Here is a 25,757-nt window from a genome sequence, read left to right on the forward strand (position 1 = left end):
TAATCGTAACTGAGTGTGATTTTTACTACATGTAACACTTGAAATTACTATATAGGTGTGATAGATAGCTGCCAATAGTCTTGTTTTCCTACCATAAACTTCATGGCATTTATGCCAATATGGTGAGTTTTTCCACTTAAAACAGTCAGCTCTGTCTTTCCTATAAAATCGACTGACAAGGGACCACTAAAGCATTACTATTAACATATTTTGTATCTTGGATTATCTTCAAGGCTGTGAATGTCAGGGACCGGTTACTGTGGGGACATTAGGACCGGCACCGTTGCTTTATTTAGGTTTAGGCATTTCAGTGTTTAGGGGATGTCGGAATGGGTTCTGAGGGTTGTAGGAAGGAAGTTCATACTGTGCTCTCCCACAGGATTTGATTCCACAGAAATACAGCGTTGGTTCATTTGGTCTGGTTTGGTTGCAGATTTTCGTTTTCTGGTTTCTTTTTTTTGAAATCAGATAGGTCCTCTGGAGGAACATTAATAATATCCACATGCACTAATTTCCTAAACTTGGGAGCAGGTGGAGGCAGTTGAGAAGCTCACACTTGTTTATCCTGCAGGCCAGCACTTTCATTTAATATCCAGCAATCTGATTTCAACTGTTGGGTGTGCGTCAATTTACATGACTGTGGTCTGCTTGACTCACGGTTCATGGTGAATTTATATGAACCCCATTAAAATGAGCAGGTGAAACATTTTAGTACTACGCTGTATGATTTAAGGTAAAATTACTCTACATGACTCTTTCTCATCCTGGAATTTACAAGTGATATGATAGGAAAATCAAATTTTTAAACTTGAAATGGTGAAAATGTTAGATACAAGTTCAAGCAACCTGTACCAATTACCTCATTACTCCTTTGTGTTAGGGATTTCCTGACTTTATGAACTTGGAGCATCCTTTATCAGGTCTTGTACCGGCACAACTAATATATTTCTACAGTCTGTAGTATGAATGTTACATTTTGATTTGCTGGAAACTTTGTTCTTTTTTTTTTAAGATGAACTAGTAAATAATTGAATACTTTTCAATCATGAAATTGCTCTAAAGTAAAATTTTAAACATTCTTTCAGTCCATAACCTATGGTTCTGGAAAAGGTAATATATTATTTAAATACTTACTTCCACACAAAGATAGGAATGTTTCATTCATCTTCAAGAGCATAGTGTTTTGTTTTTCCCTTAAAATGTTTTAGCTTTTTTTTTTTTTAAAGTTTCAAGTTTTTATTTAAATTCCAGTTGTTAACATACAATGTAATGTTGATTTCAGGATTATAACTTAATGATTCATCACTTACATATAATAACCAGTGCTCATCACAGGTGCCCTCTTTAATGTCCAACACCCAATTAGTCCATCTCCCACCCACCTCACACAAGCAACCCTCAGTTTGTTCTGTTTAGTTAAGAGTCTGTTTTATGCTTTACCTCTTTTTTTCTCTTTGTTCATCTTTTTGTTTCTTAAATTCCACATATGAGTGAAGTCATATGGTATTTGCCTTTGACCTATTTCACTTAGCGTAATATACTCTAGCAGCATCCATATCATTGCATATGGCAAGATTTCATTCTTTTTGATTGTTCATCCTTTTCATCTTCTGTTACACATAAATACTTAGTACTTGGAAGAAGAATGTGAGCCTCTTGCTTACTCTGTACCATTAAAATACTAATCGAAGTCATTTTGAAGTTGTCATTGAGAGTCTAGAAAAGATGAAAATATATATGATTTTTTTTAAAAATAAAGCTTCAAATTTTACAGAAACACTCATGGAAGAGTTTTTTGTGGGAAAAAAAAATGACAGTTTTTGTGTACCATAACTTAGTTTGTGAAAAGATAGGACCAAGGATTTTTTTTTTAAAACATGTAATTACAATTTAAATTTAGCAATTTTAAATGAAATTGAAATTTAAAAGTAAATTGTAAAAATTGAGGAAAGATCAGAATATACCTACATACATAATTCCTTAAAAGTTTACTAAAAGATTATCTAGTAATTTCTTCATAAACACCATAGTTAACTATATTAATAGTGAGGAATCTTCTTTTGCAAATTATGCTTACATTTTTTTCAGTGAAATTTTGTTTTTATGAAATATAGCCCTTGCATAATATAGAGCGAAAGACTGATATGTGGCATAATTTAAGAAAAATCATCCTAGGAGAATGAACATTCTCAAGTTTTTAAACTGTAAGACTTTAGCTGTAAATTCATGACAAATATCACATTGTCATTTTAGCATTTTTCTTCTAGGAATTCTATGAGAGAATAGGTGTGAAATGGTATTTTCCAACTTTCTTTACTCTGAAAAATAAAATTATTTTGTGCATTGAATTTTGAAATAGTGTGGAAGGTCTGAGGGATGCAGAAATGTTGGTAGCCCGCTTTAATTTTATTTATTGGGTAGATTCACGTTTCCATCGCAAAGTTTTTTAGTCACTTGATTTTTCCTATTGATTGTTTTCTTGCTAATACTGAGAGTTTAATTTGTTACTTTGTAATTCTCATAAAAGTGATCTTGTGAAGCTGCTATTAACTTTTTTAAAAAAAATTATTTATTTATTAGAGAGAGAATGTGTGGGCATAAGTGGGGAAAGGGGTAGACCAAGAGGAGGAAGGAGAAGACGACTCCCCACTAAGCAGGGAGCCTGGCATAGAGCTTGATCCCAGGACCTTGGGATCATGACCTGAACTGAAGGCAGATGCTTAACCATCTGAGCCACCACCCAGGGGCCCCTGATATTTCTTTATAAATAAAAGTCATCTTATTGAAGTGACATAAAACAGAAACAAAAACACTTTAAAAAGCACATTTGTGGATACCTTACCTATTCGATGCCTTCTTAACCCAAATACACTGTAAAAATATCCTGAACATGTAGGAATGTGACTGTACACATTCATTAGATATACAATTTGATTATTATTTCAGTCACCAAACAGGTCTGTGGAGCTGCCTTTTCAGCAGTAAATGTCTTAAGACCACCGCAGTGTGCTATTTCATCCAATTGATGCCGAAATTCTATTTGACCATTGTCTTTTAAATTAAAAAAGACTTCTCCATCATTAAGAAAGATCAGCCTATGTCCTCCTGTATTTGGAGGATTAAACTTCTATTGCAACAAAACTCTGCACACTTAGAGTTTCTTTTGGACTTATAATTCATTTCCTTTAAAATTCCATGAGTGGCATTTGAATTTTTCATTTCTACCAATGCACACATTTCATCCAGTCTGTCAGTTATTTTTAAAATATTGATTTGTTGTATAAATGTAATAGATTTTTTGTTAGCCACAGATCCAACTAAAGGAGTCTATTAAAGAAGTCTGTGGAATTAGAAATGTTTTTCATGTCCACAAACACCCATTGTCTCATTTGTAACATAATTATAATCATACCTACTCAAATTTGTGAAGAAGAAGAAATGAGATGACATATATTCGATGAATGGCACAATGTAGGTATTTAGTAAATGTCCATTTCCTTTTCATAATCTTTGTGTAAAATGAATATGTAACTCAAACGTGGTTTTAGGGATTTGACTTTCTGCATGGCTCTAGCCCTTTGTTGGAATGTCTGCCCATTCTGTCCCTCTTTCAGATCCAACGCGTTCACTCCTGTCTTCCAACCACTCTTTAATTTGCTCGACTGCCAGCTTTGTTTCAGAGTACACCTAAGTAGATGAGCTTTTTCTATTGCTGAAGAAAAACCCATTCCAAAACTTCGGCTTGTAGACAACTCACTACAGAAAATGAACTAGAAAAGAGAACGTGAGACATTCCCTGTGATGTCAAAGGGATAGATAAAGAAGTAGAGGGTTCTGGTACAGATCCAGGATTGATGGCCAGGACCACTTCCTGCTCAATGACTCGAGACGCTGACGTGATCTTTCGCCGTCATGCGTGGAAAGGGGAATCATATCAAGAAGGAGATTTGGCAAAGGAGAGTGACAACAGTATTGAATTCCTTGACAAAGTGGACCAGTATGCTTTTGCCGTATTTAAACCTCCCTCTCCCTTCCATCCCTCCTCGTTGACTCCTCTTAAAAGTTGTTTCGAAAAGGATCTCCAGTGCCCTCCTTTGGGCCTCGCCATATTTACTGCATCAGTTTGCTGACCTACTTCTGTCCTGAAGTGTCTAAGGTCTGTGGTGACTGAAGTTTCAGAACCATGTCATTGGGATCTAGGAAATAACTGGGTAGCTGGCAGGAGAGAGTTTTGAAATAGTCTTCTCATTTATGGACTCTTATCATTCCTATCAATTAAGATACCCGTTTCCTCAGGCGTTTCCGTTTGGGGATGGGAACTCTGAAGGACCAGTAACCTCTTCCATTCAGTTTTCCTTGGATACTTAATAAAAACTATGATTTCAGTTCTTGGCAGGGGCAAGCAATATTTTGTTGCTGAGGAATCTTCATTTAAATCACCTCATGTGGCTTTTTCTTTACATCAGCAATAGCTGAGGGGGGGAAAGGAGGGTTGGTAGTTCCTTTCTCTTCTCCTTCATGAAGAGAGTCTCCAAGAAAGCAGGACCAAAGAGCATTTCGGAAATCTGCTGGGGTGTTTTTCTTGGTTATAACGCGGAGCCAGGTGACTATAGACCTGGACAGTGTGGAGCCTAGAATCGCTCCCTTTGGCAACCGGCGTGTCAGCCCTACCCCCGCACAATTTCCCACCCGCCAATGTCTACGAGATTCAAGCCGATGAAAATTCTGTCTAGAAATATCTGAGTCTATAACCTAAACTAGACTTTGAATATGAATTCCAAGTATATGATATAGTTTTAATATGCGGTAAGTTTCCACATACAGCTACCGTGTACATGGAGGAAAGAAAGAGGGTCATTAACATGAGTGTTCACTACTTCAGAGAATCTCAAATCATGGTGTTTGAATGGCAGAACAACACCTCGCTCAGTCTGCCTTTGATGCTGTCCTAACCGTGGTGGTTCTAGGTATAAGTGAAACGTCGGACTGCTATGTCTTCCACTACGACAGTCATTAGGTATTTCCATGTTGAAATATAAATTGTCAGTATAAATCACTTCCCTTTTTTTTTTTTTTAAGATTTTATCTGTTTATTTGACAGACCAAGATCATAAGTAGGCAGAGAAGCAGGCAAAGAGAGAGGGGGAAGCAGGCCCCCCACTGAGCAGAGAGCCTGACGTGGGGCTCCATCCCAGGACCTCAGGACCATGACCGCAGCCGAAGGCAGAGGCTTTAACCCACTGAGCCACCCAGGCGCCCCAATCACTTTCGTTTCTTATATTAAAATGATTCATGTATAAATTTTGCACATAGGTAGACTGTATTTTAATGACTTGTATTTCTGGTTTATAAAAAGGGAATTAAATATTTATTTACACAAACGAGACATTGGACTTGCTAAGGTCAAGAACCATTGTTCTAGGCACCACTGTCACTACTATTTACCTTTATGCATTAGTTTCTTATTTACAGGCTAAGGGACTATTTTGACTTAATACTTCTTTAGTTGAAGGGTTGTAACTCTCAGTGCAAAAGGAATTGGTTTGAAATGGAGTATAGGGATAGGAGCATTTCCTTGCCAAGAGGTGGCTTTCATCGAGGTTTTATTTATTTATTTTAAAGACTTACTTATTTTAGAAAGAGTGAGCAAATGTGGGAAGGAGGAGAGAGAGAGAGAATCCACAAGCAGACCCCCTGCTAAGGACAGAGCCTGATGCGGGATTCAGTCCCGGGACCCTGAGACCAGGAACTGAACCAAAAGTCAAGAGTTAGAAACTCAACTGACAAAGCCACCCAAGTGCCCATTTCCTAGAGGTTTTAAAGGATAGCCATTGTTATGCCCAAGTTTTCGTGTCCGAGAGACCACCAAGGAGCCAACACCGATGCAATCACATGAGGGTTTATTTGACAAACTAAAGGTTGGGCCCAAGTATACCCAATACAGCAGAGTAGGGACTTGGACCCCGATGCTAGTTAAGGCAGGGGTTTTTATGGGTCTTTATAAGAGGCTGGGGGTGGGGAGGGGAGAAGTTTCAGCCTTTTCTGCAGTAAGCTGATTAGCTGCTGGTGGGCTGTTTACAGGGTTAGGTATAGCGGTTTTTCCTGGAAGTGTTTACAGGGTTAGGTATTCCTGTTACTAAATCAGGGTGGGGGTCCCTGGAACTAAAGTAAAGTAGGAAAAAGTTCAGCCCTTGGTCACAGGGACCTGAGACGGCTGCCAGAGCCTGGCTGTACCTGTGCTAATTTTCTCGGCCTCGACACCATCTGCCCTTGGGCTAACCACAGACAAGCTAATTTGTTGTGAAACACAGAGATACAGTTTTCATTTACTTATAAAGGTAGTATTTGTGTATAAGTGTTGTGTATTTAAAAACAATTATATCACTAAAACCTTTTGATTCATTTGTGAATTCTTTTAGAATTATAAGACCATGCATTTCCAGAAAACTCAACCTGAATGTTTTTCGGTCACATTACATGGTTTTCTTTCAAGCATTAAAAATACAATACTGAGGACTATTCATGGATTTCAATAATCTGACTTTCCCTTTATTTTATAATTTATTAGCCATTATGAAAATTTCACTACTGTTGCATCTTACAAATTCATGTAAGACGTGTGTGTCATTCCATAGTGGAAAATTAGAAGTCCATGTAACATGTGACTCAGGGTGAGGTTATAAAAGAAGTTTAGCAGAGATTGTTAATGGCTTACATTCTCCAAGTCACTATTCCTAAATAGTATGGTTCGCCAGGAAAGATGAGGGCTGGTCGTTGATTCCCTTGTGAAGAGTTCAGATAGTAACTGCTCCATGTCTTCTGCTATATTTTTGCAACCAACTTAAAGAGTTACCACTCCACTGAAAATAGTAGAAACTTTTGTAGTGAGAGTTGCAACATTTAAAAGTAGGGCTGCTTCTAGGCTACAGGAAGTCTGTATGAATTAGAAAAAAAGTTGGCCCTCATCTTTGACAGATATAGCCCCAAAGTTCAGGGATTGGTGAGCAAAGGGTTTCTTTTAGCCTCCCCTGAAGAGATCTTGCCTTCCATAGCCTTGAGGGGAGTTTGGGAAGTCAGTTTTCTCCCGGGATTTGCCCCTTCAGCTGAGCACCTTTGTGCAGAGTACACACTGTCTGCAGATGCGTGGTGGTCTTAAAGAGGATCTGGGCTGGGGCACCCGGGTGGCTCAGTGGGTTAAAGCCTCTGCCTTCGGCTCAGGTCATGATCTCAGAGTCCTGGGATCGAGCCCCACATCGGGCTCTCTGCTCAGCATGGAGCCTGCTTCTCCCTCTCTCTGCCTGCCTCTCTGCCTACCTGTGATCTCTCTCTCTGTCCAATAAAATCTTAAAAAAAAAAAAAAAAAAAAAGAGGATCTGGTCTATGGAAGATAAAGAACTAGAAAACAACTACATATGCGGTGAAGTAGCAGTTACAAAGGAATGGGTATTTATTTATTTTATTCTATTTTTTAGAAGTTGTTATCTATTCGTGTGTGAGAGAGTGTGCACTTACACAGGCATGAGGGGAGGGGAGGGACAGATGGAGAAGGACAGACTCCCCTCTGAGTGTGGAGCCCAAACTGGGGATCCCGGCAGGGACTCACCGTGGTGGGGCTCCCCCATCCCAGGACCCTGAGATCATGACCTGAACCAGAATCAAAGGTCAGATGCTTAACCACGTGAACCACCTCTGCGCACCCTGAATGAAAGGGGTTTTATAAGAGAACAAGGAGGGAAGGGGCCTGGGTGGCCCAGGAGGGGAAGTGACCGCCTTTCTTCTTCAGGCTCCCTGCTCAGCCGCGGCTCTGCTGCTCCCTCTGACCCTCTCCCTTCTCCTGCTCTCTCTCTCATTCTCATTCTCTCTCTCTCAAGTAAATAAATAAAACCTTTTAAAAGAAAAGAAAACAAAAGGGAATAGATGAAAGGAAGAAATTAAAAGATCGTGAAATCTGTCGATAGTCAATCTAATCTGCCTTATGTTTTTTTTTTTTTTAAATCCAGGGGTGTCCTTCTCTGTCAGTTATAAACAGAAAATCAATATTAAGCCATCAATTAAGTGAGATATTTGATGTAAACTTTCATATTATTCTAATTGGGGTTTCTCTTCAAGTTTTACGTGAACGAATCTCTTGGTTTATGACACTAGGTAACCATCCTCCTTCGCTGACTTTTGAGAATGATTTTGCTGTTTGTATATATTTTTTCAAATTTCTATAGAATGAAAATGGAAAACTTAAGAAAAGTTTCTTCAAATTTTACTTCTTTTTTGTTCTACTATTTTAAAAGTCATTGAAAATAAAGAACTTAAATTAACTTTCTTCTGAAGTCACAAGTGAGAAAACAGAGATAATGGATTCTACTTTGTTAATGATATGCCTAAAATTAGAAATTAAGTCATTAAAATTTTAGTTTTTTTATGAATGAGGACAAAAACCTCATTTCTTAATCTTGTCACACTTAAATTATGCTGTCTCATTTGAGTTCCCAATGGATTAAGTCCAGTCATGTGATGTCGCTTCTATAAATTTATTCGTATCCAAATGACATAGCCTCCAGAAATACTTAATTTTCTTTTTAAAGATTTTATTTATTTACCTGACAGACAGAGATCACAAGTAGGCATAGAGGCAGGCAGAGAGAGAGAGAGAGGAGGAAGCAGGCCCCCCGCCGAGCAGAGAGCCAGGACCCTGGGCTCATGACCCGAGTGGAAGGCAGAGGTTCCAACCCACTGGGCCACCCCCGCGCCCCCAGAAATACTTAGTTTTAAAACCCTCTTCAAAATGTCTTGCATTATAGTCCAGCCCTCCTGAGGAATAAAGGTAATCTGTAAGTTTTATTTTCCAGTGTTTACAAATATCCAATTTCCAAAAGAAATTATTGGCTAACTGTATTGCGCTTCCTAAAATAATTTGTTTAGTGAATAAGACCATTTAAAAAATAAGATTATGATCTTATTTAGAATACCATAGACCTATATCATAATTAACTTTAAATAGGCAACATTGTACTTTCTGTGTGTTTGTATTTCCCCACACAAGGATTTTTAAAAATCACAGTAAAATATAAAAAATTAATTTTTATTATACTCCTGCCTGGTCCCAGACTAAAATTTGGCGGGGCATATAGGTCAGTGGATGAGAGCTTGTGTGTGTGTGTCTGTGTGTATCTATGCACCCACGCATACTGTAGGTTACTTTAGGTTATTTTGCTGGTGCTTAGTGGGTTATTGTTAGGGTCCTTGTTAGTCACTGAAATTTATGTGCTTAGGCTCTGTCTTTCTAGAAGTTAGAGTCATACTCTTGTGTTGATTTACTATAAAAGGAAAATAAGTAAATGTAAAATATTTATCTCATTTTAATTTTTTTTGTTATTTCTTTCCCAACTCTTATAAATCCCTTTTAATTTAATGCTGCTAATCTTACTTTCCTCGTTTTTCCTTTTATAATCATTTTGACTTTTAATTGCAGCAGCGTGAGTGCTGAAACCGTCAGGTGTGACCAGAGAGGAGGAATACAAGTAAGAATGAGACTCTGAAGCTGGAGAGGACATAATGAAGGTCTCCAGGTGACTTTGCAAAGCCTGGAGGTTGCAGACAGACAGGGCCGGGAGAGGATTAATTCAGTTCTTTAACGAATTTTATCCATATAAATTGGATTTGCACTGAGCACATAGCATAGAAAACCCCAAAACAGTGATCCTGCCAAATAAAGCCACAAGTAGGTGTCGCTGACATTGTTTTAGAAACTCAAACTCTGAGATGGAATTGGTCATTTTCATGGTTAAAAGAAAGTGACTGTAGCTGTAACCTCCATGTCCAAAACTGGAGCAAAAGAAAGAATCAGGAGTGAAAGGCAAGAAGCTTCCCAGCATTCTCCCTTCAGTGCGCTCCCCAAAGCCACACCAGGTGACTTCTGTGTACATCTTTTTGATCAAGTTGGTGTCACATGGTCTCTCTTATTTCCACATGGGACTAGACAATTTTGCATTTCAGCAGGGCACTCTGCTCTCCCCAGACCAAACTGGGGTGCTATAGGAAGAAAGAAAAAGAGAAACAGATACTGGGCAGGCAACTGGAAATCTTGGCAGCAATACCTGAGAGAAAGGGGGGGCATTCTATATTTAGAAAAGAACAGAAGTCTTTATGTGTCCTTGATCAGAACGAGTAGGGAGAGAAAAATTGCCTGTGTTGCTGGTTTCCCAGTGGAGTTTCACAGAGAAATAAGAATTGTTCCCCCCTGCATGTTAAGCAGCTCTCAGATATATTGTCCGTGCTCACCTAGCAGGGACCATGGTCCCTCAGCAGTACAGTTTTATTTTTAGCAATGGACTAGGAAACAGATCTCATAGGGAAGAGGCTCCAAGACTGGTTTCCACTTCTGAAAATCAGTGTATGAAGTGTAAGTACCTCACAGCTCTGCAGAAGTAGATTGCTTTGGTATACCATTTCTTGAAGCCAGGTAAACATAAGTCTGACATCCAAACAGGGCGAAAGAAGCAGATTTTTGCCTCCACGGGAAGTAATCAGTTTGTATCTACTGCGTTGTTCTTTCAATATCTATGACAGTATTGAATGTTTAATATATAATTCTGATAATGCAATTTGTTGCTTGAGGATTGCAAAACTAAAAATTAAAAATAACTGAAAATAGGATTTAGAATTACTGATCACTAAATGATATATTTTACTTTAGGAGTGTTTTGCATTTAAGAATACTGTTTACCTTGGGACGCCTGGGTGGCTCAGTTGGTTAAGCAGCTGCCTTCGGCTCGGGTCATGATCCCAGCGTCCTGGGATCGAGTCCCACATCGGGCTTCTTGCTTGGCAGGGAGCCTGCTTCTCCCTCTGTCTCTGCCTGCCACTCTTTCTGCCTGCGCTCGCTCTCTCCCTCTCTCTGAAAAATAAATAAAATCTTAAAAAAAAAAAAAAAGAATATTGTTTACCTCAAGATCAGCAGATTAACGGTGAGCACAAGGAAACTATAATCAGCTGAAAGGGATATATTATTTATATGAGAACCTCTTAAGCTTTCTTGTGGTTTCATTTATTTGATTTTTTAAAGTCAAGAATACTGTAGATTTGGGGTGCCTGGGTGGCTCAGTGGGTTAAAGCCTCTGCTTTTGGCTCAGGTCATGATCCCAGGGTCCTGGGATCGAGCCCCCCATCGGGCTTTCTGCTCAGCAGGGAGCCTGCTTCCTCCTCTCTCTCTGCCTCTCTGCCTACTTGTGATCTCTGTCAAGTAAATAAATAAAATCTTTAAAAAAAAAAAAGAATACTGTAGATTTTAAAGAATTAAAGCAATATATTTCTCATTTGGACAAGTTTTCAGATTCTTTTAATTATGCAAATTTTACATGTTATTAAGGACACACTTCAAGGTTATATTTTAAGGCCAAGCATTTAGTAAGAGTCCACTCTTATTAAGGAGGATAAAGTTAGGCCATCTAATGTTTAAGTTATACCCTCAACCATGGGAACTTTACAACTTCTTGGAGAAGGTGAGAAACACATATATGACTAAATTTGATTTTGATTTTCCTCTGGCTCATTCTGTTAATTAAAATACGTAGAACTAATCGCTGTTGATATACTTTGTTCTTGTTAACATTTGCCAAGTTATTTGCCTTGAAGTTTTTAATTGCAAAGGGATTCCTTGTCTTTAGTAGATGTCTCAGCACACTTCAGTATATGGCTTTGTCTTTGTAGAAAACCCCAAGATCATCCTGATTACATATTGAATAATTAGCGGGGCAGCTCATATATTTAAAAACTAGTGAGCTAGAAAAATTTTAAAGATTCCACTGTTGAAAATGACACATCAAATTTCTGGGGCAGATGTTTTAAACATTTATTAAAATCTAAGCATTTTATGAAATGTTTTCAGAGGAGAAGGACTAATTCCTCCCTAACTAGTTTCTAGGTAATTAAACATGGTCCAGCACTTAGTACATGTATCAGAGGCTTCTTGGTTAGAAGAGGGTTACATGGTCTCTATCTTTTTAGGACAAGTAGTTCTGTTAGTGAATGATGTAAAATCCTGTCTGATTAACACACAGTTTTCCGAGTTGGGCTCTAAGTACCTTGGTTTGTTTCCTGAACAATAAATAAATAAGTAAATAGAAGGCCCTTGAATATAGGCTTTTATTTCAGACAAATGACAACCCTGAAATGACCACTTCTGTTTTTTCATATCTCATCAAAATACTGCTGAAGACCCAGTGATTCGAATTGCCAGGAACTTCTACTTTCCTTAAATCCAATTGTTCTCCTTCCTTTTTAAAACACTGTAGTTAAACAGTGGCACAGTAATGGAGCCATGTCTCTGGGGATTGAATTATGTTTAATTGGGAAGGAAGCACACATCTCTGGTTGCTTTAGTTCTTAAAACGAAGACCATCATTTAGTAGATGGTGCAACCCAACGACAGCCAAGTTGCCCGCAGCCTGTTGAGAGAAGCTTCACTGACATAAATAAGAGGATTTTTAAAAGCACGTCTTGTGAAAGGCCATGGTAGATGGGAAGTTGGGTTATGCCTGTCTTTAAGCTGTTAGCAGCATTGTATTAGAAGGTGAAGGACGCTCATATCAGTAAAATAAAGGCTTTGGTAATGCAGATGATTAGAGTAGGTAGCCCACCCACTTCCAGTTTTCCCCACGCATAGTCCAGGATCCCACTTCAGTGACTGACCGAGGAACTGTAGGCCTTGTAGTCTTTATCAATCCCTTCAGCCAACTAACATGGGTGTTTGACCATTGTCTAGACTCTCAGTGGATGTGAGGGATATTTAGAATAGACACACCATCTCTTCTGGCTTCCAGATACAATATACAGTGTACCATAATGAATTCGGAATATACGGTGGACGTTATAAATATTCCAGTGTCCATTGGAAATCTCATCTTCTAAGAGAATTTTAGTATCACACATTGACACTGAGTTTGCTCATTTTGGGTAGTTTTACTAAAATTGCTCTTTTTATGAAAATTCTTGAAGTATGGACTTTTGATCAGGAAATAATATGTTTTGATGATATCAAAATGGTCACCTTGAGGTCAGTTTTAGATATAAGTGGCAAATTCCTAGAAAAATATGCAATGTAGGATGCTGCTTTATTAGTAAATGGGAATTGTATTTTTTTAAAGATGTCAAATTTGCTTACTACAGATTTGACTTCTGCAGAGCTCACCTTAATGAGTATCACAATAATGTTCTTTTAGGCTTAAAATGACACATTAGCATCCCATCAGTACCTTTGCCAACCAGTGAATTATTAAAAAGATGATGATCATTGCTAATGAAGCTACTTTATTAGATTTTGATGGGTTTTGTGCTAGAGATTGTAGTGAGGACTTTGAATATAGAGAGTATTTTCTCCCAGGGCAAATCTGGCTTCATTGAAAACTTCTCTGAAAACTCCTGAATATTGCTTCACCTATTTTCTACTGACATGATAGTCACTTTTACAGAAACATAATAGTCTGCAAGTCAAATGTTTAATTTGCTGCTGCAGAAGAATTCACTATAGAATTCTCAATGTGGGGTTAATTACATAGTAATGAAAGAGTAATCCTATTGGGAAAATGCTCTGAGTAACATTGCTCTGTTTCTTCCTGATAAAGATGTGCATGCTTGTTTCATTTTATATTCTGGGAAATTCACAGAAAACATTTAAAAGGTATATGCACAAATAGCAAAGTTCTTATCTTTTGTCAGCATAATGAAAAAAAGAATGTATAATTATTATGTTACAAAACCAATCATTAATAATTAGTAATGCATAAAATACAACATTCTATCATAAACAGGATAAAATAGTACATTATAAATAATTGATAATATAGTCTGAAGAGAGAAATTGCTGCTCTGAAAAAATAAGGGAATCACTCAAAATTGTCTCCATATTTTGAATTTCTACAAAGAATCCTTTGTCCTCACAATCTCTGCGGAGTGTTATAAAGCTAGCTATGTTATTGTAGGTTTACTCTCTATGTCAAGTACTTCATTGAGTACTTTAATTACAGTATATTATTAAAACTTGCAAAAAGTTTATGCAATAGGTGAGATGATCCCTATTTTTTTTTTTTAAGCTGAGGAAAACAATATTTAAAGAGCATAAAAATCAGTGGTGTGTGATAGGACTCAAATTCAAGTCCATATGTCTCCAAAGGCTTTATTATCATTAATTATCCTGTACCCTCGTCGGCGTCATTTTATACGTATTGAAGTTTGTATTAGAGAGGCTTGAAAGTTGAGAGAGAAACATTTCCCATTTAATTTCCTCATCATCCTGGGTGGACAGTGGCTAATACAATGGTACAGTGTTAGATTTACTTTAAAACCACGTTGATCAGGATGGTAAGATGCAGGTGTGAAAATAAACAAATAGACTGAAACAACAGAGTAGAGTCCAGAACTAGACCCACACACATATACACGGGCAATTGATTTTCAACATAGGCACGAAGGTACTATGATAGGGAAGGGAAAATTCTTTCAACCGCTGGACCTAGAAAACTGGAAATCTGTATTGGGAAAAAATAGTTTGATCCTTATCTCATACCATACTCAAACATTAATTTTAGATGGCACATAGACTATCAAACTGCGAACTCAACAGTTTCTAGAAGAAAATATAGGAAAATATATTTTGAACCTTGGGATAGGCGGATAGGTAGAGATTTCATGGAAAAGGCCCAAATTACATTAGTCGTAAAAGAAAACAAAATGATAAATTGGATTTTGTTGAACAAAAAAACTTTACTCTTCAGAAGAATGCCGTAAGAGAATAAAAGAGGTAAGGCATGAATGAACTGTTCATAATCCAAATACTTGATAAAGGACTTTTATTGGGGCTTTATAAAGAACTCCTACAAATCAGTTATGGAAAGACAATGCAATTAAGATGACCATAAGACTTCGGCAGATTTCAAAGATTAACAACTGGCCAGTAAGCACAGAATAAGAGTTCAATAGCATGTAATCAATTACTTGTAAATTAAAACAAAGTGATAGAGAGTCACACACTAGAATTGCTAAAATTAAACAGGCTAACAGGGCCACGTGTTGTTGGTAAGGATGTGGAGTAATTAAACTCCCATATTTTCCTGGTGGGAATGAAAAATTATAAGAGAATTTTGGGTATCTCTTGGGTGCTTTCCTTTGCGTGTATGCATGTGTGTGTGTGTATAAGTAGAACTGGGAATAAGGAAAGTAACAAACACACTTTTACTTTCCTTCCCCCCAGCTTTAGTGATACATAATTGGCATATAACATTGTATAAGTTTAAGGTGTATAATGTGATGATTTGAGGCATGTATGTATTGCAAAATAATTACCACAATAAGATTAGTTAACACATCCATCACCTTACTTAACTACTATTTTTTGTTTGTTTGGCAGTGAGACATTTAAGATCTACTTTCTTTTTTATAAAATTCTTAAATTTTTAAATTAATTTTTAAATTTTTAAAAAGATTTTGTTTATTTACTTGACACAAAGAGAGAGATCACAAGTAGGCAGAGAGGCAGGCACGGGCGGGGGGAAGCAGGCTCCCTGCTGAGCAGAGAGCCCCCAGTACGAGGCTCCATTCCAGGATCCTGAGACCATGACCTGAGCCGAAGGCAGAGGTTTAACCCACTGAGCCACCCAGGCACCCCAAGATCTACTTTCTTGGCAACTTTCAAGTTTATAATACAGTATTGTTAACTATATTCACCATGCTCTATATTAGTTCCCCAGAACTTTTTCCATCTTATACCTGGAAGTTTGTATTCTTTGACCAAGAAGCATACTGTAACCATCTGATGTCAATTTCTACTTCTAAGTTCTTATTCAGTAGAACAAAAACATATGTTCACAAAAAGACATATAAAAATATGTTTGTAACAACTGTTTTCAGGGCCAGAAATTGGAAATCACCCAAAACTTTATCAACAAGAAAATAGATAACCAAGTAGTGCTGTATTGGTATAAAATAGTTCTCTGCAGCGTTACATACAATTACTGATGTACACAACAAAGATTAATATCAAATATTATATAAGCAAAAGTATTCAGACAGAAAAAGTATATACTTTTATATGAAGTTCAAGAAGTGGAAATGCTATTATATAATACTAGGGAGCTTAGCTTCAGAGAAAGTGCAGTTCAACTGAAGAACTCTCGGGTAATTGATGCATGCTGTATCATTTATTTGGCTGTTGGTTGTGGGGATGAATGTATTTTTCTAAACTCATTTAACTGGATATCTAAGATCTCCAAATTTTGCTACTTCTAAAATATACCCAGTAATTTTAATTTTTATGAGAAATAGGAATGATGAACAAGCAATATTTTTTTCTCAATAAAAATGCCTTAGACTTGGGCTCCTGGGTGGCTCAGTTGGTTGAGCAACTGCCTTCGGTTCAGGTCCGGATCCTGGGGTCCCGGGATCGAGTCCCACATCAGGCTCCTTGCTCGGCAGGGAGTCTGCTTCTCCTGTTGACCTCCCTAATCTCATGCTCTCTCTCTCTCAAATAAATAAATAAAATCTTAAAAAAAAAAAAAAAAAGATGCCTTAGACTTATGTTGTCAAACCGTCCATCGCAGCTTGGTATTTGTTTGAAATGTTTTCTACTGTATCCCTTGAAGGGTTAGGCTCTCGGTTTATTTTAAGTGGACAGTTAGGAAACCTTAAGCTGGTCATTGGATTTTGCAAGTGGGAAATGACCAAAGGCCTTTTCTGTTACTTTGATTTTGTTCTTTTTAAATATATAAAATATTCAATGACCTGAAATGTTAAAACCATTTGAAAGGTACACAGACAAAACTGAGTTCCAACTGTATTTGCTCCAGTTTTTTTTTTTTACCCCAACCCATATAAATAATAATGTTTTTAGTTTTTTTTTTAAGATTTTATTTATTTATTTGTCAGAGACAGAGGGAGAGAGAGTGAGCGAGCACAGGCAGACAAAGAGGCAGGCAGAGGCAGAGGGAGAAGCAGGCTCCCTGCGGAGCAAGAAGCCGGATGTGGGACTCGATTCCAGGACCCTGGGATCATAACCTGAGCCAAAGGCAGCTGCTTAACCAACTGAGCCACCCAGGCGTTTGTAATGTTTTTAGTTTTTTGTACATCCTTCTAATATTAGTTTTTACAAAAGTTAACTATGTATGTGTGTGCGTTCCTATTTTTTTTCCTTTCTGGCATAAACATTAGCATACAATATATGCTAGTCTACATATTATTTTCTAACTTAACCTGTAGATCTCCATATAGTTGTACATACAGATTTTTACCTCTTTCTGTTCCACACTTTCAGAGTTCTCCCTTTTGTGAGAATTCCCATTGTTACATAGTTTGTTGAAACGCTTCTTTATTAATAGACTCTTGGTTTGTTTCCAATGTTTTGTTATTTCAAATAATGATACAGAGAGTATTCTTCATATGCTGTTTTTATTTGTGGACTATATTTCCATACTTTCAAGAGGTTCTCTTGATTATGTCGCCCTAGAGGCTATTGTTTTTATATACAAAAGCTACAGATTTTTATTTATTAATTTTTTATATTTATAGATTTCTATTTCTTTTTTTAAATTTTAGTTCTGTTATTGTATCACGTACAAATAGAGGCAATTCAACTCTTCTTCCCAATTTTAATATTTCTGTTTTTTCCTTGTATAACTGCTGTGGTCAGTACCTTCCATATAATAATTTAATAGTAATGTTGATAGTAGCTGACTTCAGAAGGGAAACCGTGTTGTATTTTGAGAACAGTCATCTAGAGATTTCATTTCATTATAATTGTCTAAACTAATTTATTAGCTCAAAGCCTATGAAGAAGTTACTAGAGTGTTTTTGCTAGGTTATACTTTGTGATGAACAAAAATTATCCAATTAAGTCATCTTCTTAATTTATCTATACATGCATCTATCTGTTACTGTTTCGGATCTTAAAATTTCCTACTGCTCACTCCCAAGAAGTTTTACTAAAAATACTAAACCCTACACATCAACATTTCAACATAAAAATACACATTTTATGATTTACTTCCTGACTTTTCCGGTGGCCCAACTTCACGTGCAATAAATCTGATCAAAACAGAAATACTTTAATCTTTCTGGTGTAATTAGTCTTGGACCTTAGCTTCATATGACTGTTTGGATTACACATCTGTCTTCAACAGTAACATCAAACTGTATTTTCTTCCTATTTCCATTTCATAAATTATGGAAATGCTTAACATCTTTGACTTTATTTTTCTATTTATTTTAGCATTTCATTATGAAATTTTTGTCATTTTATGATCTTAAAATCTTTACTTTGTTTTTATGACATTGTTAACAACAACAACAGAAAAGTTACAACTGTGCATTCTTGCCAGAGCTGTGCCAAGGTAGGTTATAATGGAGTGACTGGGATGCATACAAGGAAGAGTTCCACATATTTTTAGGAAATGTGTTCATGCTTACTTGATCAGTCTTCTAATTTTGGAATGTCTGAAGAGATTGTTGTTACCCTGGAAAATGTAGTCAAACTGTAATGAAAGTGGAGATTCTAGCACAGCTGTTAAGAAATGGGTGGATTAGGTAGCATAAGGTTGATGAAAACACTGGTGTAGAAATGGTTCTAAACATCTGAGACTATCAGTGCAAAGAAATCTCTATTTCTGTAGCCTCTGATTTAGTCTCTCTCACGTGGAGGGTCTAATGAAGGAAAGAAAGTACCGCTTTCTAAATTGTGCAGAACAAATACCCTAAAAGGAAAGTGTCTGGATCTTTATTACTTTGGAGACCAAAAAGACAGTGTACTTTGAAGTTAGTTCCTTATGGTTAGTTTGATTTACTTGATGTGGAAGCATCGTGTGAATTCATTGCTGCATGAATAATGCATAGCAGTAATAATCTCTATTATCAGAATGTTTTTATGTATTCATAAAGTATATTTTGTATGGGTAAAGGAAAAGCAGCAAATTATTAAACTCCCAGGTTTTTTTTTTTATGATCTGTTCTACCTCTTCAATTTATTTTACCTTTTTGTTTTAAAAATTGCATTGATAAGACATTATTATGAAAGAAGCAATTTGAAAAACACTGATCACTTCTTTTCATTTTACCTCCTGTTTGACTTTATGTTTTGAGCACAGTATGTCAGTACTTAGAGACTGTGATTGAAAAGGGGGCTTATGATCTTTTTCAAATAGCTTTGCTCTGGTTTTCCAGTGGATGGTTTGGAGAAAGAATATTATGATGACTGAGCTTGTAAAATAATAAAGTGCATTTGTTTTGTGATGCAATACATTGATATAAAATTGGTTTGAAGGGGTTGCTATCTCTTATTTTATTTTTAATGTTAATTGTTTTTTTTTTTCAGTCTTATGCAAAACTTGCTGTACTTAAGTCTAGAGGACTCATACTTATTAGATGGCCTGTTTTATCTATTTATTTATTTTTAATTGATTCAAGGGTTGATTTCATCACATTCACCAAAATAAAGTCTTGAGTAAAAATTAAGCTTCTTATTTTGCAATAGCACAGGCAAAGATGAGGTGAAACAGCCAAGCCAACTGAGGCTCTATATAGGCTCTTGGGCATTCCTAACACAGTGACAGGGACGTCAGTATTGAGTTTCAGATGACAACCTGAATTTTGGCAGTGTTCTGTTAACCAGTGGGACCCCACTCACCAGTTTTCTGAGCACTACTCCAGTTTTCCCAAAATCTTTCTGGACTGTCCTCAGCACCTGGTAAAAAGCAACTATGGCCCAAAAGTACTTGAGAAGAAGGCAATCCTCTCATCCAGAGCCAATGCAGAAAAATCTTTATTATCCCGAGACAGTTCCCTTTACAAGTCTGTGATCGACAGATTAAGGATATTGAAATTGTACATTGTGATTTTGTCCCCTACTAGCATCCGTATTGTTGATAAGAACAATAACAGATAATATTTGTTAAACATTACAGTGTTCTGGAGACCATGCATAGATTATAAACTCCTTTACTTCTGCCCCCAACATTTATGGTAAATGTTATTTCGTACTTTCATTTTACAGCTGAGAAAGCAGGTTTTGAAAGGTTGAATGGTTTGTCAAAGTTGCAGCTATGTAGCACGGCTGAGATTTTAATGCACATTTTGCTAACCTTGAAGCCTGGACTGTTCCTTATGCTATGCTGCTTCAGGGCTGGGGAAAAGTAGTATAAATACATCCGTTTAAATCTAAATTGACTCCCCAAAAGCTCTCTGCAGATGGTGTCCCAGATTACACTGATGTTTCCAGGAAACCAGTATTAGAAAATTTAATTCAACTAAAGAGTAAATTCTGGAACTCAGAGAACCTTTTTATCTCTCACACTACTTGATTCCTGGTAACTAAGAGTGTCCTGGCCACTCTTTTTTTTGAGAGAGAGAGAGGTCACAAGTAGGCAGAGAGGCAGGCACAGAGAGAGGAGGAAGCAGGCTCCCTGCTGAGCAGAGAGCCTGATATGGGGCTCGATCCCAGGACCCTGGGATCATGACCCCCGCCAAAGGCAGAGACTTTAACCCACTGAGGTACCCAGGTGCCCCCGTGCTGGCCACTCTTAGTTACAACAGATTCTTGTTGAATTGAAATAAACTGAGTTGAATTGAAGTCATAGGCTTATTTTTGGGGCTTGGACACATTTGCAGAGTGTGTTCTTAGAAACTTTGCAGTGAGGAATAGAGGTTAAAAAGAGAGGAGACAAGAAGTTTAATTACATGAAAGGATAGTATTGGGTAGAAACAGACAGTTCTGGTCTTCTCTGTCAGTCATTCTAAAACATGGAAACTGTCAGCTCCTGGGGATTACTCCTCGTACAACCTCTGGGACAGAGCTACATTCACTGAAAAATCTCTGATTGTCCCTGATGATAATGAACATGTCTTAAGTGGGCAGAGATGTTCCAGGTTCTCAAAGCCAAAGTGAGAAGGTCTAAGGGCTACTGTGCTGATTTCTTAAATTCTTGAACCATGCTGAGGACAGGAGAAAGAATGGAGAATTTCGGCTTTCTTTCTTTCTTTCTTTCTTTTCTTCTTCCTCCTCTTCTTCTTCTTCTTTTTGATAATACCCCATCGATATATTACACAATACTGCAAATCTACTGATTAATCCACCTTTTTGGAATCACAGATAAAAACCAATGATATACATGTAATGGGAGAAACTACAAATTGAAGTGAAGTAAACTTATATTTCACTATTTGGGGGAGAAAGATGAAAATTAGAAAAAAAACTTTGTGCTAAAATTCATGTAAGATAGAGATCATGGCTTTTAAATTTGTATTACTTATTCACAAACTACTCGTTTACTTTACCCTTTTAAAGTAACACCTGGTTTTGAGCCCTGTTACAGGAGCTCTAATCCAATGAGGAAATTCAGGCAGAGACATCATGAAGGACAAAAGGTAAAACTGAGAAGTGACTCCAAGTGCTCTGTTTTGAAGTTTAACATTTTTAACGGTATGAAGCCTCTTCTCAGTGTCTAATCAATGGGATAAAACAACAAAAAACAAAAAGGGGGTAAGGTGACAGAAATGGAATTTCCAAACATCTATTCCTGGATGTTTTTTATTGTTTGTGTTGCTTTTGAGTAATATCTGGGAATCCATATATCTGTATTCTTCTAAAAGAACATTAAAACACTGAAATTTTCATAATAATCAGTGGCAAAGAACTTTATAGTCTAGACTTTCTGTGTGTGTGTGTTTTAACGTTCTTCAGCAATATTTAAAAAGTTACTTAATACAAGAGGCTGTTTTGAGTGTCCTTGTGAGAAGGTGGGCCAGTAGAGAAGCGAGCTCATCCACAGGTTTACAGAAACTATTTCTACTTAGGAATTCCTTTCTTAGGAAGGTTTGTAATTGGTGTTTGGTCACATTGATCAAGGGAAGGAACTGCTGGAGACCCAGCCCTCCGCTGAATGGTTACTGAGAGGACATCTCACTGTCTGCTTGATTTTACTGCAGTGAGTGCAGTGCAGTCAGTGCTTTTCTTCCAAACAAAAGTCTGTATGCACATTCCTGTGGTATGTTGCCACTTTGTAATATTTCTCATGTGGCAGAAGTAGTGGTGAATAAAAATTACCAAGGCAATAAAACCTTTCATTTAATTTCCTCTATTAGTTTTTTTTTTCCCCCCAGAGAGACAGACACAAGGGCATATACGAGTAAATTTCCTAACTCCAGGAAACTTATTAACAGGTAAAGTAAGAGGGAAGTAACAAATGTTTTCAGTTCTATCTTTAATTTCACTCAAATTTACATCTGTCTTGTTTGTCTGTTTTTACTTTATTTCTCATATACTTATTTGTTTTTTAATTCTTATTAACTCATACTGTATATGATCTTAAACTTCAAGGTATTTTTATGTGATTTTGACAAGGAAATGTTTCCACTGTATCTCTGTTACATTAGACAAAAAGAAGTATTATATTTTAAGAGAGAGCTAATGTTGGAAATACAGGTAGCCTGGAGTTTAGGAATCGTTTCACCTACATATAGAATCCTAAACACACGATTAAATTTGAGTTTTAGCTTTCTTCCCAGTGAATTGAGAATACTGATGCCTGGGGGCACCTGGGTGGCTCAGTTCAGTAGGCATCTGCCTTCAGCTCCAGTGGTGATCCCAGGGTCCTGGGATCAGCCCTGTGGCCGGCTCCCAGCTCAGTGTGGGGTCTGTTTCTCCCTCTTTCTCTCCTACTCTTTCTCAGACTTGCTCTCTCTCTCTCTCTCTCAAATAAATAAATAAAATCTTTAAAAAAAAAAAAAAAAAAAAAAGAATACTGATGCCTGTCCTGAATGTCCTAAAGGTCTGCTCTGAATACCTGAAAAGGGATTCCTAAATTTTCTCAAGTTATGTAAAATTCCTTAAAATTGGTCAGTCAATATTTAGTTCCAGTTGGACTTTTTGAGTATCTCATAGCTATATACCTTGAAAAAATTCTTTTTAAGGTGTGATTTCTCTCTAACCATGCAATTCAGTGACATTTACCCTAGTGTATATTCTAAGACTTCATTAAAGACAAACTTAGAAACAGAATCTTAACTCACAGGCATTTTCTAATCATACTTCACCCACCTACACATTGGAAGATAATTTGATCCTGAAGAGTTGAATTACTGTTTTTTATTCCTTCAAGAGTTTAGAGAAGGGACCACATATGTACGAGTGTGTATTTTGAGATGGTTATTTTTTTGTTACTATGTTATCAGTAGCCCTCTACCAACACAGTTACTTTGTAGAGCTGATTTTACTGGAGTTTGTTGCATTAAATCCCTTGGCATGGTTAGAAGAACAGAAGTCCATTTCCTGAACAGCAGCTGAGTGATGCTTGATGAACTTGGAGGCCATCAATAGGTCACTTCTCCATTTCCTTCTCATTTGACTAACAAAGCAGGTCTGTTCCCTGCTTTATTGCATAGTCTTGCAGATTCGGTTCCTTTTCATGATTTTGGACACTCTGATTATTTCTTAGGACTCCCAGTTGATTATTTTTATTTTCCTTCATTATCATTTTACAGAGTGCATCATGTGTAAGTAAATCTCACCTTTGTATAATTGTGTAAAAGGACAGTTTGCATTTAGACCTCTTCTGAAAGTTTTCTGTGGATCATATATCTCATCATTTAGTTGAGATCAGTCTTCTTCATGAAGTTATACGGAGTTTCAGATGGTAAGCAGTGCGTGTGTGTGTGTGTGTGTATGAGAGAGAGAAACTATAAATTGAAGCCCTATCACACATAAAGAATTAGTAATCTACAAAACAGTAGTTTTGGCTCTTTGTATATATTCCTGTGAACGTTTATAGTTTGGAATTAAATATGGTGCCCTTGCAAAACTATGATGTGTAATAATTATTGTTAAACTTCCAAACTGTGAAGCAGTAGAAAAATCTATTGTGATTTGGGTGAGCTTTTCTTTTTTTAACTTTTCTTTAGTGTCTTGGAAAAGCATAACATATGATTACTAAGATTTTTTCAGAGAATTTGGCAATGTTCAATAAAGCAGAGAATGTACTTTTAGAATAAAATGCTTAATGTTTAATTCATCACAAATACAAAAGAACTGAAGTTTTCTTAATTCAAATCAGTTATGTTAATTTTATTATGAATCACTAATATTCCCAAAAGGTGGCATGCTTGAATCATGGATATATTTTGCATTAAACAGGCAAAAGAATAGAGGCATATTATTTAAAGACTATTATAAAAATTGTCTTTTTCTTTTAAAATTGTGTATAAGCTTTTATATAGGTTATAAAAGTCATTAAAGTTCTTTTCTCTTGGTTATTAAAGCTTGATTATTAAAGTCAATCCATCAGTCAGTACTTTTAACAGATAAATTAGGGTCTTATGTCAGCAATGTTTAAATCATGCCGTGGGCTTTCCAGCAAATATAGATATCCCATCTGTCCAGTTAAAACCTCTACTTCATAACTGCATAAAAATGAGTTAATGCTGTAAATATATAGAATATATAATTATGTAAAATTTAGTTTGGAAGAAATATAGCTTAAAGCAAAAGTTAGCAAGTTATAATATGCAATAATTAACTATTTTCCCTTTGGTTCACAATGATGGAGGCCATATGAGGTTTTACTGGTACCCAATGTATGTCATTATTATACAATAATAATCAATAAATCATCCAACTTTCTTTTCCCAAAACACCATGGGTACTATCTATGTATGCATGTGTATGTGTGTGTATATATGATTATACAATTAGAAACAATATGTATGTAACAATATTTTAGAGAACAGTGACCTATTTTCCCTTTCTGGTCATTTTCTAAGTTTCTAATGGAATGTATTCCAAAATTAATTTATTTGGAAATTTAGATACATTTTTTCATAGAGTCAGCAGGGGAAGGTTTCATACTAATTTCATGAGCTTAGTTAAATCATAATGCAAATAAAATATGCAGTTGAAAAAAATTTTAAAGTAGATGTATACACAGTTGCAAATCAGGTATTACTGATTCTTCACTAGAAAATTCACTAAACCAGTGAATAAACTATTTTCATAAATCATTGTGAATTCTAGTAGACCAACCAAGCCCCTTGTATTGTTGCGTGCTTTTCCTAAATAAGATCAGAATCAAGAGGGGTGGGGGATGGGGGAGCATCTCTCTCTGTGGAAGAAGAGAGAGGAGGCTTGGCACCCAAGGGCTGTGAAGGACTACGCCAGGTAGTCCAAGTTCCAGTGTGGAACAGGAGCTTTGAAGTGGTGTGGTTGGAAGGAGACGTTAGGAACCAAATGGGTACAATCTGAGTGGAGTACAAAGAAATACATGCTTCCCCTAAACACCTGTTGAGAAAGAATCAGGCACCTCGGGGGGTTTCTTCTGGGGCATGGAGCTGGAATTGTAGTTGGTAGGGACAACTGGCGTTCTTGCAATCACACGAGAAAGGACTTTGAAGAACTCTATGACTAACCAATCCATTCGCTCTTTCGCAGTTCACCTTCTTCAACATACCCCACAACTGAACCTCAAATCCCTAAACCAGTAATTCTAGTAGCTCTAATATGAATTATTCCTACAGTAAACATTTGGCATATAAAAGATACTAATTTGGCATATAACTGATACTATATACGATTAGGCATATAATATTATATAGTGATATAAGTATTCGAATACTGTGAGCGTTATCGTGGATGTATGTATGTATGATGTAGGAGCATAGAAACAGGGATTCAAATAAAATTAGGGGGATTACAAAAGACTTGCATAAAGTAACCATGCTTTAGCTGAAATTTGAAG

Source organism: Mustela putorius, unplaced genomic scaffold (genome assembly GCF_011764305.1).
Source record: "Mustela putorius furo isolate JIRA1106 unplaced genomic scaffold, ASM1176430v1.1 tig00003845_pilon_pilon_pilon, whole genome shotgun sequence".
NCBI lineage: Eukaryota > Metazoa > Chordata > Mammalia > Carnivora > Mustelidae > Mustela > Mustela putorius.